Source organism: Microtus pennsylvanicus, chromosome 1, assembly GCF_037038515.1.
Source record: "Microtus pennsylvanicus isolate mMicPen1 chromosome 1, mMicPen1.hap1, whole genome shotgun sequence".
Lineage (NCBI taxonomy): Eukaryota > Metazoa > Chordata > Mammalia > Rodentia > Cricetidae > Microtus > Microtus pennsylvanicus.
In genome coordinates, this window is record NC_134579.1 from 17,433,689 (window position 1) to 17,447,953 (window position 14,265).

Sequence of the window (14,265 nt, forward strand, 5' to 3'; positions counted from 1 at the left end):
CTATGTGTCTGTGTGTGTGTGAATGTGTGTGTGTCTATGTGTCTGTGTGTGTGTGAGTGTGTGTGTGTCTATGTGTCTGTGTGTGTGTGTGAATGTGTGTGTCTATGTGTCTGTGTGAGTGTGTGTGTGTCTATGTGTGTGTGTGTATGTGTGTGTCTATGTGTCTGTGTGTGTGTGAGTGTGTGTGTGTCTATGTGTCTGTGTGTGTGTGAATGTGTGTGTGTCTATGTGTATTGTGTGTGTCTATGTGTCTGTGTGTGTGTCTGTGTAGTTGTGTGTGTATGTGTGTGTCTGTGTGTGAGTGTGTGTGTGAATGTGTGTGTGTCTATGTGTCTGTGTGTGTGTGAGTGTGTGTGTGTCTATGTGTGTGTGTGTGTGAATGTGTGTGTGTCTATGTGTCTGTGTGTGTGTCTGTGTAGTTGTGTGTGTATGTGTGAGTGTGTGTGTGAATGTGTGTGTGTCTATGTGTCTGTGTGTGTGAGTGTGTGTGTGTCTATGTGTCTGTGTGTGTGTGTGAATGTGTGTGTGTCTATGTGTCTGTGTGTGTGAGTGTGTGTGTGTTTATGTGTCTGTGTGTGTGAGTGTGTGTGTGTCTATGTGTCTGTGTGTGTGTGAATGTGTGTGTGTCTATGTGTCTGTGTGTGTGTGAATGTGTGTGTGTCTATGTGTCTGTGTGTGTGTGAGTGTGTGTGTGTCTGTGTGTGAGTGTGTGTGTGAATGTGTGTGTGTCTATGTGTATTGTGTGTGTCTATGTGTCTGTGTGTGTGTCTGTGTAGTTGTGTGTGTATGTGTGTGTCTGTGTGTGAGTGTGTGTGTGAATGTGTGTGTGTCTATGTGTCTGTGTGTGTGTGAATGTGTGTGTCTATGTGTCTGTGTGTGTGTGAATGTGTGTGTGTCTATGTGTCTGTGTGTGTGTGAATGTGTGTGTGTCTATGTGTCTGTGTGTGTGTGTGTGAATGTGTGTGTGTCTATGTGTCTGTGTGTGTGTGTGAATGTGTGTGTGTCTATGTGTCTGTGTGTGTGTGAATGTGTGTGTGTCTGTGTAGTTGTGTGTGTATGTGTGTGTCTGTGTGTGTGAATGTGTGTGTGTGTCTATGTGTCTGTGAGTGTGTGTGTGAGTGTGTGTGTGTCTATGTGTCTGTGTGTGTGTGTGAATGTGTGTGTGTCTATGTGTCTGTGTGTGTGTGTGAATGTGTGTGTGTCTATGTGTCTGTGTGTGTGTGTGAATGTGTGTGTGTCTATGTGTGTGTGTGTGTGTGTGTCATCAGTGTAGTCCCCTCGGGTTCCCCCATACCCACCGTTCCACCTCTCTGCTTGAACCTGGGGGTCAAGATGTGTGCTCTTAAATACCGCCAGCACCACACCACCACACTCCCCACCATGATGGCTGTGGACTAAACCTCTGAAACTGGAAGCAAGCCCCCAATTAAATGCTTCTTTTTATAAGATGCCTTGCTCATGATGTCATCTAGCAATAGAATACTAAGACAGCCAGGATGGTCACCACTCAATAAACATTCTCTGCTGATTTCAGGAAGGATGCTATATATCTGTATGACTCTGATTGCTAAATAGATTTAACCTGGTTTCTTCAAAGTGCACATGAAACAAAGCATTCAGGGATAGTGTTTAACTGAGGAGTATTACCAAGGAATCAATCACAGATGACAGACAGTCCCTGAGTAGACCAGGAAGTGATGTTTGAAATAGTAAAATAGCAGGGTGGAAATTCAGTTTTTCACTTTTGTTTGCTTGGTTGGTTTTTGCTTCTTGATTGTTGTTATTTTGTTGTTGTTGTTGTTGTTGTTGTTGATGGTGGTGGTGGTGGTGGTGGTGGTGATGGTAGGGTTTCTTTGGCAGGGATGGTTGTTTGCTTGTTTGTTTTAGGAAAGCAACACAAGACTGTATGTGGAGCCAACAAAGGCACTGTGGAACTGTGAGCAAAGAATGACAATGCTTGAGGCATGACATCATAGATTAAAGTACACTCTGGCAGCCCTAAGGAGAAAGAACAGGTTGGAAGAAAGCTGGCAGAAATATACAAAAAAACGTAAAGAAATGCACATGGTTGACAGCAATTTATTCTGTTAAGGATGGCATTAAAAACTGACCTACCCAATTTGGTTATTCATCTCCCAGCAGGCATAGGTGTACACATGTTCAGGTGAACACATATGCATGCACACAGGCACACACACAGGCACACACACACACACACACTCATACATATTTTCTTAATGGCTCTGGTAATTAGAAGCTAACAGGTGCATACTGGTAGTGATAGTCCTGTCAGCTATCTCTTACACACCACAGTGAGCTCCTTCAACCTCACTCAGCTCTTGTTTTGCTTCCTGCTCAGAAACAGTCCTACATAAGCTCTGCCCAGATTCGCGTGTGTGCCCGCCCTAACATAAAACCCTGTCTCCATTCAGTCTGGTGTGCTCTTCCTTCCTTAGCCAGAGATTCCTAGGATGGGGTTCTATTGCAGTCTGCTTGATGGCTATATCTTATATGTAATGGAAGTACGTAGGAAGTAATCCTTCCTGGGGAAAGACTAACTAATCAATTATGGGATTCAATGAATCTGTGCTCCCCACCTGCTCTACTGCATCTTCAGGTATAATTCTTAGGTGGTCATGACACAATTAGAAACCAGTCGAGGGAGCAGAGGACAGTGAGTTAAAGACTCCTACCTGTCATTGTCTCTGTCTTCCTTCTCCAGCTTCCCCCACTCTCTTACTTTTGCATGATCTCTTGGGTTGGACACCAGAATTAAATAATAGCCTACTGGCCTTTTACGTGTGCTATATGAAAAATTCAGGTTAAAAGCATTAATGATTATATGAACTAACGTTTGTTGATACTTTATTCTAGTTTTGCATATGAAGAAAACTAATGCAGGAAAATGTCCCCTGAGATTCCTCCTTCGTAAATTCTGGCAATAATCACTTGCCAGTAGGGTTATAGATATTTCCTCATTGACACTTTCCTTTTCTAACAAGATAAGGAAAAGAAAAGAAAAGAAAAATGTGTAGCTAAGTAAACAGACATTTCTAGCTTGTTATGGTAACAGATCTAACACTGATTTGAATGCTTTGTAAAGTACAGTTTTAAATTACCCCCTTCCTCATTACCATATCATTAATTCTAGTAGTAGAATAATTGATTTATTTATTTATAACTGTCATCATTTGAGACATTCACATTGATTTCTACAATTTTTTGTTTTGAATAATGGCATTCTGGAGACAGAACAGTGAACTGGCAAGCGTCTTATTGGATGTCTTCAGGGTATACATTAGCTGTTTCTCACAGGCTTCAGCACCTTATAGATTATCTTAACAATGAATCTCCAAATCATGAAAACATGGAAAATGAAGAATCGAATAAACATGAGACATTGTTTGCATTTCTTCCTGAGGTGCTGAATTTTTGTCTTTGTGCTACATGCACAACACCCAGAAAGAAATACATGTTACCAAGTCACCATCTATAATTGGTTCTCCTTACTGATAGAACAAACTCTGGGGCCCAGAATCATAGCTGGATTCTGCCTCCTAGGTATCTGCACTGGAGCAATCCTCAGAGGCATTCTCTCAGCCAGGAGCTATGAAGATAAAGTCACTTGAGAATCACTGGATATTTGTTCTGGAATAAAGTGATGTAGTTTACGAACTGGTTGTTATTAAAATACAGTAGATTAATTATATAGTCTGGATCTGTTGTTAGTTTTTTCTCGGATTTACTTCAGGGAATGGGTGAAATGCTTGCCAGGACTAGTTAACTTTACAGTTTCCGTTGGGCCTCTGTTCCAGTTTGCTCCACACAATATCCCTCCTTGGGGTGCCATGTTGCCTGCATGTTACAACACTTCCACTCTTAATGATTGCTTTCTGATATCAGAGCCTGTAATGTAAATGACATCTTTTATAGTTTTCTAGTTAAACACGGAGTTTCTCTCTAAAGTTATAGTTTTTATCAGCTCATGAGTCCCAACATTTTCAGATTTCCTAACCTTTAACTGAAGTGTTCTGTAAAGTGTCAGGCAACAGCAATGCAGTGGTGCCTGACTCCTGCATGCTGTCTCATCCATGATAATCCATTCCGTTGGGTAAGGGATGGTCTCTCTGGATCCCACACGCTGTCTCATCCACATCCAGGCTGTCCATTCTTCATGTAACAGATGGTCTCTCTGGGTCGTTACATTTGTAAGTTGCCTGTTCTATGCCAGGGGATCCTGGTGGTCTTTCTGGATCCTAACATTTGCAAGTTGTCTGCTCTATACCATGGGATAAAGCTGAGTTTAGGAATAAAACATATAGAATTGAGTTTATAATTACATTTTTGGGAAAAATGAAGTATAAAGATACACATTTAGTAAGTATGAGTGTGTAAGGAATTTCCAATACTCTGAAACAATGGTTAAAATGAACATTAAACTCCAAAGGTAGTTACGTTATTTGTAAAGGGAGATAAAGGGCAAAGAGACAGTCTCTTGAAGCATAAGAAGAAAATGGTAAACATTATAATGTGAAACATAACTAAAAACAAAATTACAGAAGAAATATAAATGATCAATGAGATTTTCAAATCCGCAAGTGAATGAATAATAATATGACATTTAACTAATGAATGCTTTTATTCTTATTGGAAATCCATCACTAATAAGTAATTAAAATCCAGGCCCATGTCCTACACACTAATTTTCTTACATTGTATAAATGTCTTAAAGAAACATTTTTGGCCAAGAAATTCCAACTTTTAAGCATTCCCAAAGAAATATTAGTTAATTATATTAAACTTTAGCAGTATTAACTTCCTTTACAGTTATACTTATAATTGAAAAAAAACAGAATCTGTTTGTCTGTTTGATAATTTTATACAAGCAAATACTATACAACCACTAAAATGAATAAATAAGATATATAATTATTATAGACTAATCCAATTATGCATTGTTTAATTTTAAAATGTCATCTACAATTAATATAATCATAGAACAAAGCTACATACATACAATTGCTTTTTTAAAAAGTACATATGAATTAATCCCAAAACATTAACAGGGATTGTGCCAAAGTAATCAGATTTTGTGATACTGAACTTTTCTTTGTCTGTGTTTCTGTTACTGCTAATGAAATCTATTAATACAAAAATTTAAGTGATAATTGTGATGAAATTCCTAGCAGAGGAGAAATATTGTACAGGTTAATTGAGGAAATATAGGTTAATTTTCTGGATTAATTCCTACTCTGTTAGAGTTCACAAATAACAATACCTTCTGGCTTTTCCTGAAATACAATCGTGATTCTAAACAAAGAAGATACTCTCTAACAAATGCTGTGTGGAGGAGACTTACAATTTAAAATGACAGTCAGTTTAGCAGAGCTGATGAGACGTTTCTGAACTTTCCATAAACGGATTTGGAAATTTCCTATAAGATGCAAATATTTATAGCACACCTGAAGTCCTCTACAAAAAGCCACTTCCTTACTTATTAGGAGACCCCCCCCCCAAAAAAAGGCGTGATTTCTGTGCCATATCTTTCTAGAAATATGTTTTGGGGTCTGCCTTTCCACTTTGAAATTTTACCTAAATGCCATGGGCTGGGGCACAGTACAGGGACCGAGTACACTTCACACTCATGTCCTGGCTTCATGGCAACATTATGGTAATCTTTCAGATAATTGGAAAGGGATAAAAGCAAATTCCTAAGACCCTGAATAATTTCTCCACTCAAAAATAAGGGACTGTCATTGTCTCCTTAGCCGAAAGTCAAAATTTTGACTCCAAAGTGCATCATTAGTGATGAGAGAGGAGGGTACGGCGCAGCCTCCAGGGCCGAAGGGGCAATGACGTTTGCTAAGATGAGCTTTCAATTTTGCTCGTTAATTTGGGAGCATTAATCATCATCAACTCTCTTTAATCAGAAATTGGGATTTCCTGAGGACTTTTCATTAATTGCAAACTGGAGTAGAAGGCAAATTAGGCTTCGCTGTAGATCACAGTGCCTCTATCGGGGTTATGCTCAGATATATCTCGCTGAATTAGGTTCAAATAGAGCTGTTATTGAATCTTTCTATCATATTACCACCCAGAATCTGTGAATTCATTGAGGCCAGTAGTCCATGAATAGCCTTAAACTGGTATGCCGTGAAATGGTTAAGCTAACAAGTGGCTCTTAACTTCCACCGGCACACACACCTTGGAGCATGGAGCTGACTTTTGACTCAGCACTGAAGCAGTTAAGCCAGTTCCGTAGTCTTCCCTTCTTTGCGGTGGACCCGCTGGCGACATGAAATCAAATTGCAGTCCTTGATAAGATTTAACGTCCGGCCTTCCTAATTCTCCCTTTGTGAGGAAACTGAAGTAGGGCTGTGTGCAGTTGTTTTGATGAGAGTGAAAGTGTCATCAGCTCTGCTCTCTAAGCTAAGCAGCAGCCTTCCTGCTTAAGGGACAGGGACATTTTACGTGCAGACTTAACGGGAAAACTTCTCACCACGCTTACTGCAATTTGACTCCGTGCTTTGAGTCTGTTTCAGGTGCAAGGAAAACAAAATTCATCTTAACGCAATTGTTTGTCTCAAATATCTCTGTTTGCCATTTTAGCAGATTGGCCACTCTTCCCATACATGTGTTTAGTAAGCCTTGCTGTTTCCGGCTCAAGGTAGTCTTGTGGGTACCTCATTTCCAGGTTCTCTCTCGTTCTCCCCCCCACCAAGCAAACCAGCACACTTTACTGTGGCTCAGACTTATTCCAAGCCCAAGAACTACAATGCTGTAAGTACTTGACCAGCTTGGACAGGCATCTGCTCCACTCCAGATCTCCAAGTCCTGGCACAGAGGGGTCTCTGAACAGTCTACTACAGGAGCTGTGTGGTCAGCCACATGCCAATCAGGGTTCACCTACTGCCCACAGGTGGTCCTTGTGCCAACCCCAACTGTGTCCATGGTGCTAAAAGCCCACAGGGAAGGCTGAGCCCTGAGTTCAGGCGCGGTCACCAGCTCTCTTCTGCACCACTGCTGGCCTGGACAGAACCTGCTGCTGAAGCTGCTGGACCAGCTCCTCTACGTAGACCTTGAACAGGGTACAGGGTCCTTTTCCTCCAGGAGCCTCTGTTTCCCCGCAGCTTCCTCCAGCGTCAGGCCAACCCACTCAGCCTCTGCCTCTGGGATGACAAAACTCTTGTATTTCTCATTAGATGGCTACTCTCCGTTCGAGTTCGTCAGGGTGTAACTGGGGGTCCTGGCAAGCAAGCCTCAGCAGCATCCCTCGCTTTAGGTCCATGCCAAACTTGGAACACAGGTCTTTCTTTGGGGTCTTGAGAATATTAGAAGTATAACCCGTGGGCCTTATCAATGAGATCCAGGGTCCACGTGGTCACAGTTACGGTGAACTTCTTGTCCAGGATTTCGCTATAAAGCTCGCGAGTGAACAGCTGAAGCTCCCACACCTTCTTCACCCTTGACGAGAGCTTGTCGTTGTTGGCATATCTGTAACCCAAAATCAGGCCCTCTCCACCCCACAGCCCCTGCTGGGACTCTGGAGGATAGTGAATTGGAATGGGTATGTCCTCAGCTCACGCAGCCCGTTCTTCGGGTTGATCTTGAACTTGACTCTGTGAGGTCTGTAGTGGTCAGCGTTTGTTTTTCTTCCAGCGAGCCCAAGAAATGGGCAGGCAAGTGCGCATAGATGCCCTGCCGCAGCCGCAGCTTCTGCCACAGGTACACAGGATACTTGTGCAGAGGCATTGCATGATCCTCTACCTCTGAAAGTTACGCGCTCGCGTCCTCCAGCATTTCTCTTGACTTTCATCGACGCTTCTTGAAAACCAGCGAGATGGAAAAGTGGTGTGACAGTGAGGGGCCAAAATCTTTTTCAAGTTCTGAAGCTGCTGCACACATCGTTGCCAAGGTCCCCTATTGGAGCTGTTTCTGTGACTATAAGATTAAGCAGTGATGGTAATTAGTAATTGTGTCATCACCGCTAATATGAAAATAACAGTAAACAGCTAGCATTTATTGGGTGCTCGCCATATGTTGCATAGCAAGTTGGGCACTTTTCCCTGTAAGATCTCACTTAATCACCTAGGAAGAACACTTCCCTATTTACCGACAGGGTCACTGAGCTTTTCATAGCTGACAGAGGGCAGGGCCTGAAAAGTAACAAATGTCTGAATTAGGAGTAAAGGATAAATATTCTCTCAGTTCTACAATTAAGGTTAAAATGGGAATCCCCCCACTCAAATGTGTGTGGAGGTAAAGGCTTGCTTTAAATAAGTGTGTTTCCTAAGTGCGGGGCTTAAGGAACATACTTGTTTGTGTTTCTAAAAATCGTTCCCCACTGAGATGTCTTTAGCACATACCACCAAAACATCATCTCCCAAATATAGAAGGCTGTGTTGGATCTTCTAACATCAGAGGGCCCACTCAACCAAAGGCAAATCATACCCCAAGAACTCTCCTTGAATTCCTAAGACATCAGAGTATAAGTAGTAAGTCAGCTGCTTTAAGCCACTATATGTGAGGGAAATGTCTTTTTTTTCTTTTATTCTTCTCTCATACATTATATTGCAATCACAATTTCCCCTCCCTCCACCCCTCCCAGCTTCTCCCCACCTTCCCTTCCCTTGGATTCCACTACTCCTCCACTCCTTTTCAGAAAAAAAAAGGGGGGGCAGACCTCACAGGGATATCAACACAACAAGTCACAATAAGACTAGGCACAAACCCTCATATCAAGGCTGGACAAGCCAGTAGGAGGAAAAGGCTCCCAAGAGCAGACAAAATAGTCCACTCCCCCTGTTAGGAGTCTCATAAGAATACTCACCTATACAACCATTAGGTATATGCAGAGGACCTAGCTCAGACTCAAACTTGGGTCTCTGTGATCCCCTATGAGCCATGCTTGGATTATTCTATAGGCCATGTTCTCATGGTGTCCTCAACCCCTGTGGCTCCTGCTGTCCTACCCACTTCTGCAGGATTCCCCTGGCTCTGCCGAGTGTTTGGCTGTGGGTCTCTGCATCTACTCCCATCAGTTGCTGATGATACCTCTCAGATGACAGCTAGGTTAAGCAATTGTCTACCTGTGAGTATAACAGAATGTCATTAGGAATCATTTCACTGATTTTTTTTTTTTTTGCCAGTTGTGTTTGGTTCTATTCTGGGTCTCTGGAATTTCCAACCTCTGGTTCCTAGCTATCCACTCAGTGTCAAATGTGGGCTTCCTCTCGTGTTCTGGGCCTCCACCTCCACAATTTCTGCACCACCATTATCCCAGCACATCTTGCAGACAGGACAGATTGTAGGTAGAACATTATGTGGCAAGGTTGGTGTCCCAACTCCACCACTGGAAGCTTTGTATGGTTACAGGAGATGGTTAATTCAGGCTCTGTATCTTCCATTATTAGAAATCTTTGGTAGGGAATCACTCTCAAAGGTTCTGGGGAGTTTCCACTGCATGAGGTTTCCACATCATCCCCCAATGCACACCAGTTCCAGTTGATTCTCAAAGTACTCTCTTCCTCTGCCTGACCCCTCCTATTCCCATCCCCACCTGCTTCCAGTCAATTTGAAAAATCCATTATATTTCCCCTTCCCAGGAAGATCCATGTATCCTGCTTGAGCCCTGCATCTACTTATAAGTGAGTGCATACCATGTTTTTCTCTCTGAGTCTGGATTACCTCACTCAGGATGATTTTTCTCTGGTGCAATCCATTTGCCTGCAAATTTTATGATGTCATTATTTTTAATAGCTGAGTAATACTCCATTGTTTAAATGTACCACATTTCCTTTATCCATTTTTCAGTTGAGGAACATCTAGGTTGTTGCAAGTTTTTGGTTATTATGAATAAAGCTGTTATGAACATAGTTGATCAAGTGTTCTTGTGGTAGGATGAAGTCTCCTTTGGGTATATACCTAAGAGTGGTATATCTGGGTCTTAAGGTAGATATATTGCTATATTTTTAATATTTTGTTAATTTTTTGAGAATTTCATACAATTTATTTTGATCATATTATCCCATACTCTTTCCCCAACTCCTCCCATGCCCACTCTACTCCCTAGCCCCAACTTCATGTTTCTTCTTTTTAAAAAAAAAAAATAACCCAACAAATACAATCTGTGTGGCCCATATACTCACAGGTATGGGGCCATCTGCTGAGCAACCAGGGGTCACATCCTTACAAAAATCCCAACTCTTCCCCTTCAGAAGTCATCAAGTGCCCAAAGCACCTCAATTAGGAGAGGGGGTCCAGGAACCCTTTCTTTGGTAAATACAGCAAAAAAGTAACTAAAAGAAAGGCTAAAAATTTCTGCTAGAAGTACTGTGTAAAAGAATATATTGAAAACTCTAAAATACACTGGCTGTAATCATTTTATGAGTGATTGTTTCAAAACTGGTACATCATGAACACTTTATATTCACATCTAGAGAAAATAAACACCAAACTTTCAAACAAAAGGAAAGGAGACCTCCCAGTAGGCCTTGTCTAAATGTGAATATCCAGGTATAAATATTGTTCAGTTTAATGCTGTTAGAAAAATCATCAAGATGTCAGAGCAGTTAAACATTAATAAGTGTGATAAAAAATGATAGGCTTAAGTATCTAATGCCTATGCTCATGAAAACAATCTGTGTTGTTCTTGCAAATCTCCAATTTCTATAAACATTCAGCTCATGTAAAGAGGAATCAGAAAGTAAATTAAGAAGGCTAAGTTCCTAATAAAATCTTATTGGCTACTTTAAAGGATGATGGAATAATATGAATTTAAAATGATGTTCCTAAAGACACAATTTCAAACCAGAGTGAGTCCCCTTTTTTGGAAATACTTTTTATCTTCCATTTTAGTGGGGCTTTCAAAACTTCCATTTTATATTAAATTTCCTTGAAAGGTCATGTAATGAGTGTAAACATAAACACATTTGAAGTCTGAATTCCATTTCACCTGAATATATAACATGTCACATCCACCATTGAAGGGAACATGAGGCTTCTTCAGAAATGTCATCTGATTATCCATCATCAGTGAGTAGAAAAAAACAATATTCCAGAAAGCATCCAAAGTGCACCAAAAGCTACAGTAAAGGTGTTTCAGATTTTACATTTTAAACTATGCATTGACAATGGAAGATCAAGTCAATTAAAGTTATATTCATTTTATATTATATCTTCTAATGCTTTATTTTTGTGAAGAATTTGTACCCCTGACATGTTGAAGAGCTTCCCTCTACATGGGTATCATTCCTCAAGAAAATACTAGGGTTGACTGTTGGGGGACACCTGGCTTAGCCAGAGACATTCCATGTTTGGAACTCATATGAAAAGGCTCAGCTGCTTGCAACATTGCTCTGTCCTGGATTCTCCATTTGAGCACTACAGACAGTTCAATGCCCACCTTGGAAAGTTCCACTCATCCTCAGAAGAGGCGTACAGGGCTGGCCTAAGAGCCTACTATTCCCCAAGCTACAGCCAATACCAGCATACTGTTAGAAGTTGGTCACAGCTTCTATAAGCCACTATTTCAGCTTTCAAGTTCTCTCCTTCTAAACAGTATGTGGCTATTTAGCCCTCATCCTTTATTAGGCTCCTTTCAGTAGCAAAATGAGTTTCCTGAATAAATAAAATTTCATCCTCAACCCACATTTGTCTCAAGTCACATTTGCTGACTTAGGGACATTAGATAATCTTGAGGATGTGCTCATTACCGTCAGATGGCTCGTTTACTCTGAAAGCTGTAAATTTTGCTATAACTGATTCTTCCCACATCCACGCATGCAGCACATCCACCTTCCTGTCTTTTGTGAGGTATAGCCAGGTGACTTTCACCAAAAATGGCAGACATGCATGCAATGTTATGAAGCAGAAATCATATTATCCATATACCTTTTACCATGCGGCCTTCCTAACAAAGAAATCACGAAAGCAAATGTTGAAATGAGGCCTCTTCCAACGTCTGTCTCTAAATGGTCAAAATACAAAGACTCCTTCAGTCCACCATGATGGATATGTAACAGTCATATGTGAAGTCACTGAGATTTGGTTTGCTTCATATAGTTTAATCTAGCCTACAACAGCTTGCTCATGTGAGTACAGCATTCACAATGCTGATTGTGGAACATTTATGCAGAAGCATCCATGATCTGTTATGTTTAGAATAGACAATACACAGTAGAAGCTTGGACATCCATGAAATACTTCACTTTAACTGTTCAAATCATCCCACTCAAATGCAGTACTGCAAGCCCCAACCACGCCAAGGCAGAGAGAAAGAGAACACTGTGTGAACAGAAAAAAAGAAATTTACTTTGTTAGACTCCTAACAGATGGAAATCTCACAATCTTAGAGGAGAAGCAACCTCTAAGCCTGAGTGACATGAGCTGTATGTTGAGCAAGGGCCTGAAAATGACAAGGCAGTTATGGAAATGTGGCAGTCAAAGTGAGTGAGGGAGAAGGCCTCAGAATGGGGATGTGAACCAACATAGAGAAAGAGCAGCCATTCAAAGAGGACAAGAAATAAAATTGAGAAAAATAGATTTCTATCTCAATCAAATAGGAATTTCATTAAGATCTCAAAATATACAATTATAATTATTATCTATGACTAGGTTTCATTTCAACATATAATGCAGGATTGATTTTGCCATCATTAAAATCACGAATACACACTTAAGGATGCCTTAGTGGTGAAAAGTACCGTCAGATACCTATCTTGGCCCAGAGGAATAGGACTAAACATAGAGTGCTACTCTGACCCATCTTGATGCCGTTGGCTTGTTGGGGAATATCATTTCAAGGTGTGTTACTTTTGTTTATAATGTGGAACTTCTGTTTAATCATGTAAAGATGTGCTCTTTTTGTTTATTCTGTGTTTGTTTAACTGGGGGAAGTTGTGATTCGTTACCTATCTAAAGCACCTGATGGTTTAATAAACAGTTGAATGGCCAAAAGTGAGACAGGAGCAAAGATAGGTAGGGCTGGCAGGCTGAGTTTATAAATAGAAGGAGGAACAAGGAAGAGGAGGGGCAAAAAAAGGAGTAGACAAGGACATTAGGGACCAGACATTCAGTAACACAGTCTGCCACAAAGTAAAAAGGAAATTAAGACATACAGAAGTAATAGAAGAAAAAAAGCCCAGAGGCAAAGGTATTCAGAATAATTTAAGTTAAGAAAAACTGGCTAGAAACAAGTCAAGCTAAGGCTGGGCATTGCTAACAAAGAAAAATCTCCATGTGTAATTATTTGGGAATTGGGTGGCAGGCCCCCAAAAGAGCTAAGAGTAAAAACCAGAAGAGTGAAATAAAACAAACAATAATATTGGGAGGTTCATCTCTCAGGGCACAGGATCTCCTAAGTACTTATGGATTCTAGGACAGCAAGATGTTTAAGGAAATATTCCCGAGAACTCTTAGTTCTAGTTCAAGGTAGAGGTGTGTGTGTGTGTGTGTGTGTGTGTGTGTGTGTGTGTGTACACGCAGGGCTTTGTGTGAGCTAGTATATAATATCATGTTGCTATATATACTATTCGCCTCAATGCTCTATATTCATTTGAAATTACAGATTGTGTTTATAAAAGTGGTATGGTAGTATAAAGGAGTTGTTTTTGGGAGCTCTCCATTTTTAAAAAACATAGAATTCTGTTATAGGTGTTTAAAACCAGAGGCTAATAGGACAAGGAAAGCACCATATGGAAAAGCAAAAGACACAGGATAGCCAAAACAACCCTGTACAATAAAGAAACTTCTGAAGGCATCACAATCCCTGACTTCAAAATCTACTACAGAGCTACAGTACTGAAAACATCTGGGTATTGGCAAAAAAAAAAAAAAACAGATAGGAGGACCAATGGAAACAAATCAAAGATCCAGATATCAACCCACACATCTACAAACACCTGATCTTTGACAAAAAAGCAAAAACTATAAAATGGAAAAAATAAAGCATATTCGACAAATGGAATAACTGGATATCAACATGTATAAGAATGAAAATAGATCCATATCTATCACCATGCACAAAACTCAAGTCCAAATAGATCAAAGACCTCAACATAAAGTCAACCACACTGAACCTCATAGAAGTTAAAGTGGAAAGTGCACTTGAATGCATTGGCACAGGAGACCACTTCCTAAATATAACCCCAGAGGCACAGACACTGAGAGAAACAATTAATAAATGGGACCTCCTGAGATTGAGAAGCTTCTGTAAAACAAAGGACACAGTCAACAAGACAAAATGACAGCTTACAGAATGGGAAA

At 40.6% G+C, this 14,265-nt stretch overlaps 1 pseudogene; it reads right to left on the reverse strand.

Annotated features, from left to right (window-relative positions):
- Positions 1–6,942: 6,942 nt before the first annotated feature.
- LOC142838276 (large ribosomal subunit protein bL28m pseudogene) lies at positions 6,943–7,752 on the reverse strand (annotated as a pseudogene).
- Positions 7,753–14,265: the final 6,513 nt, after the last annotated feature.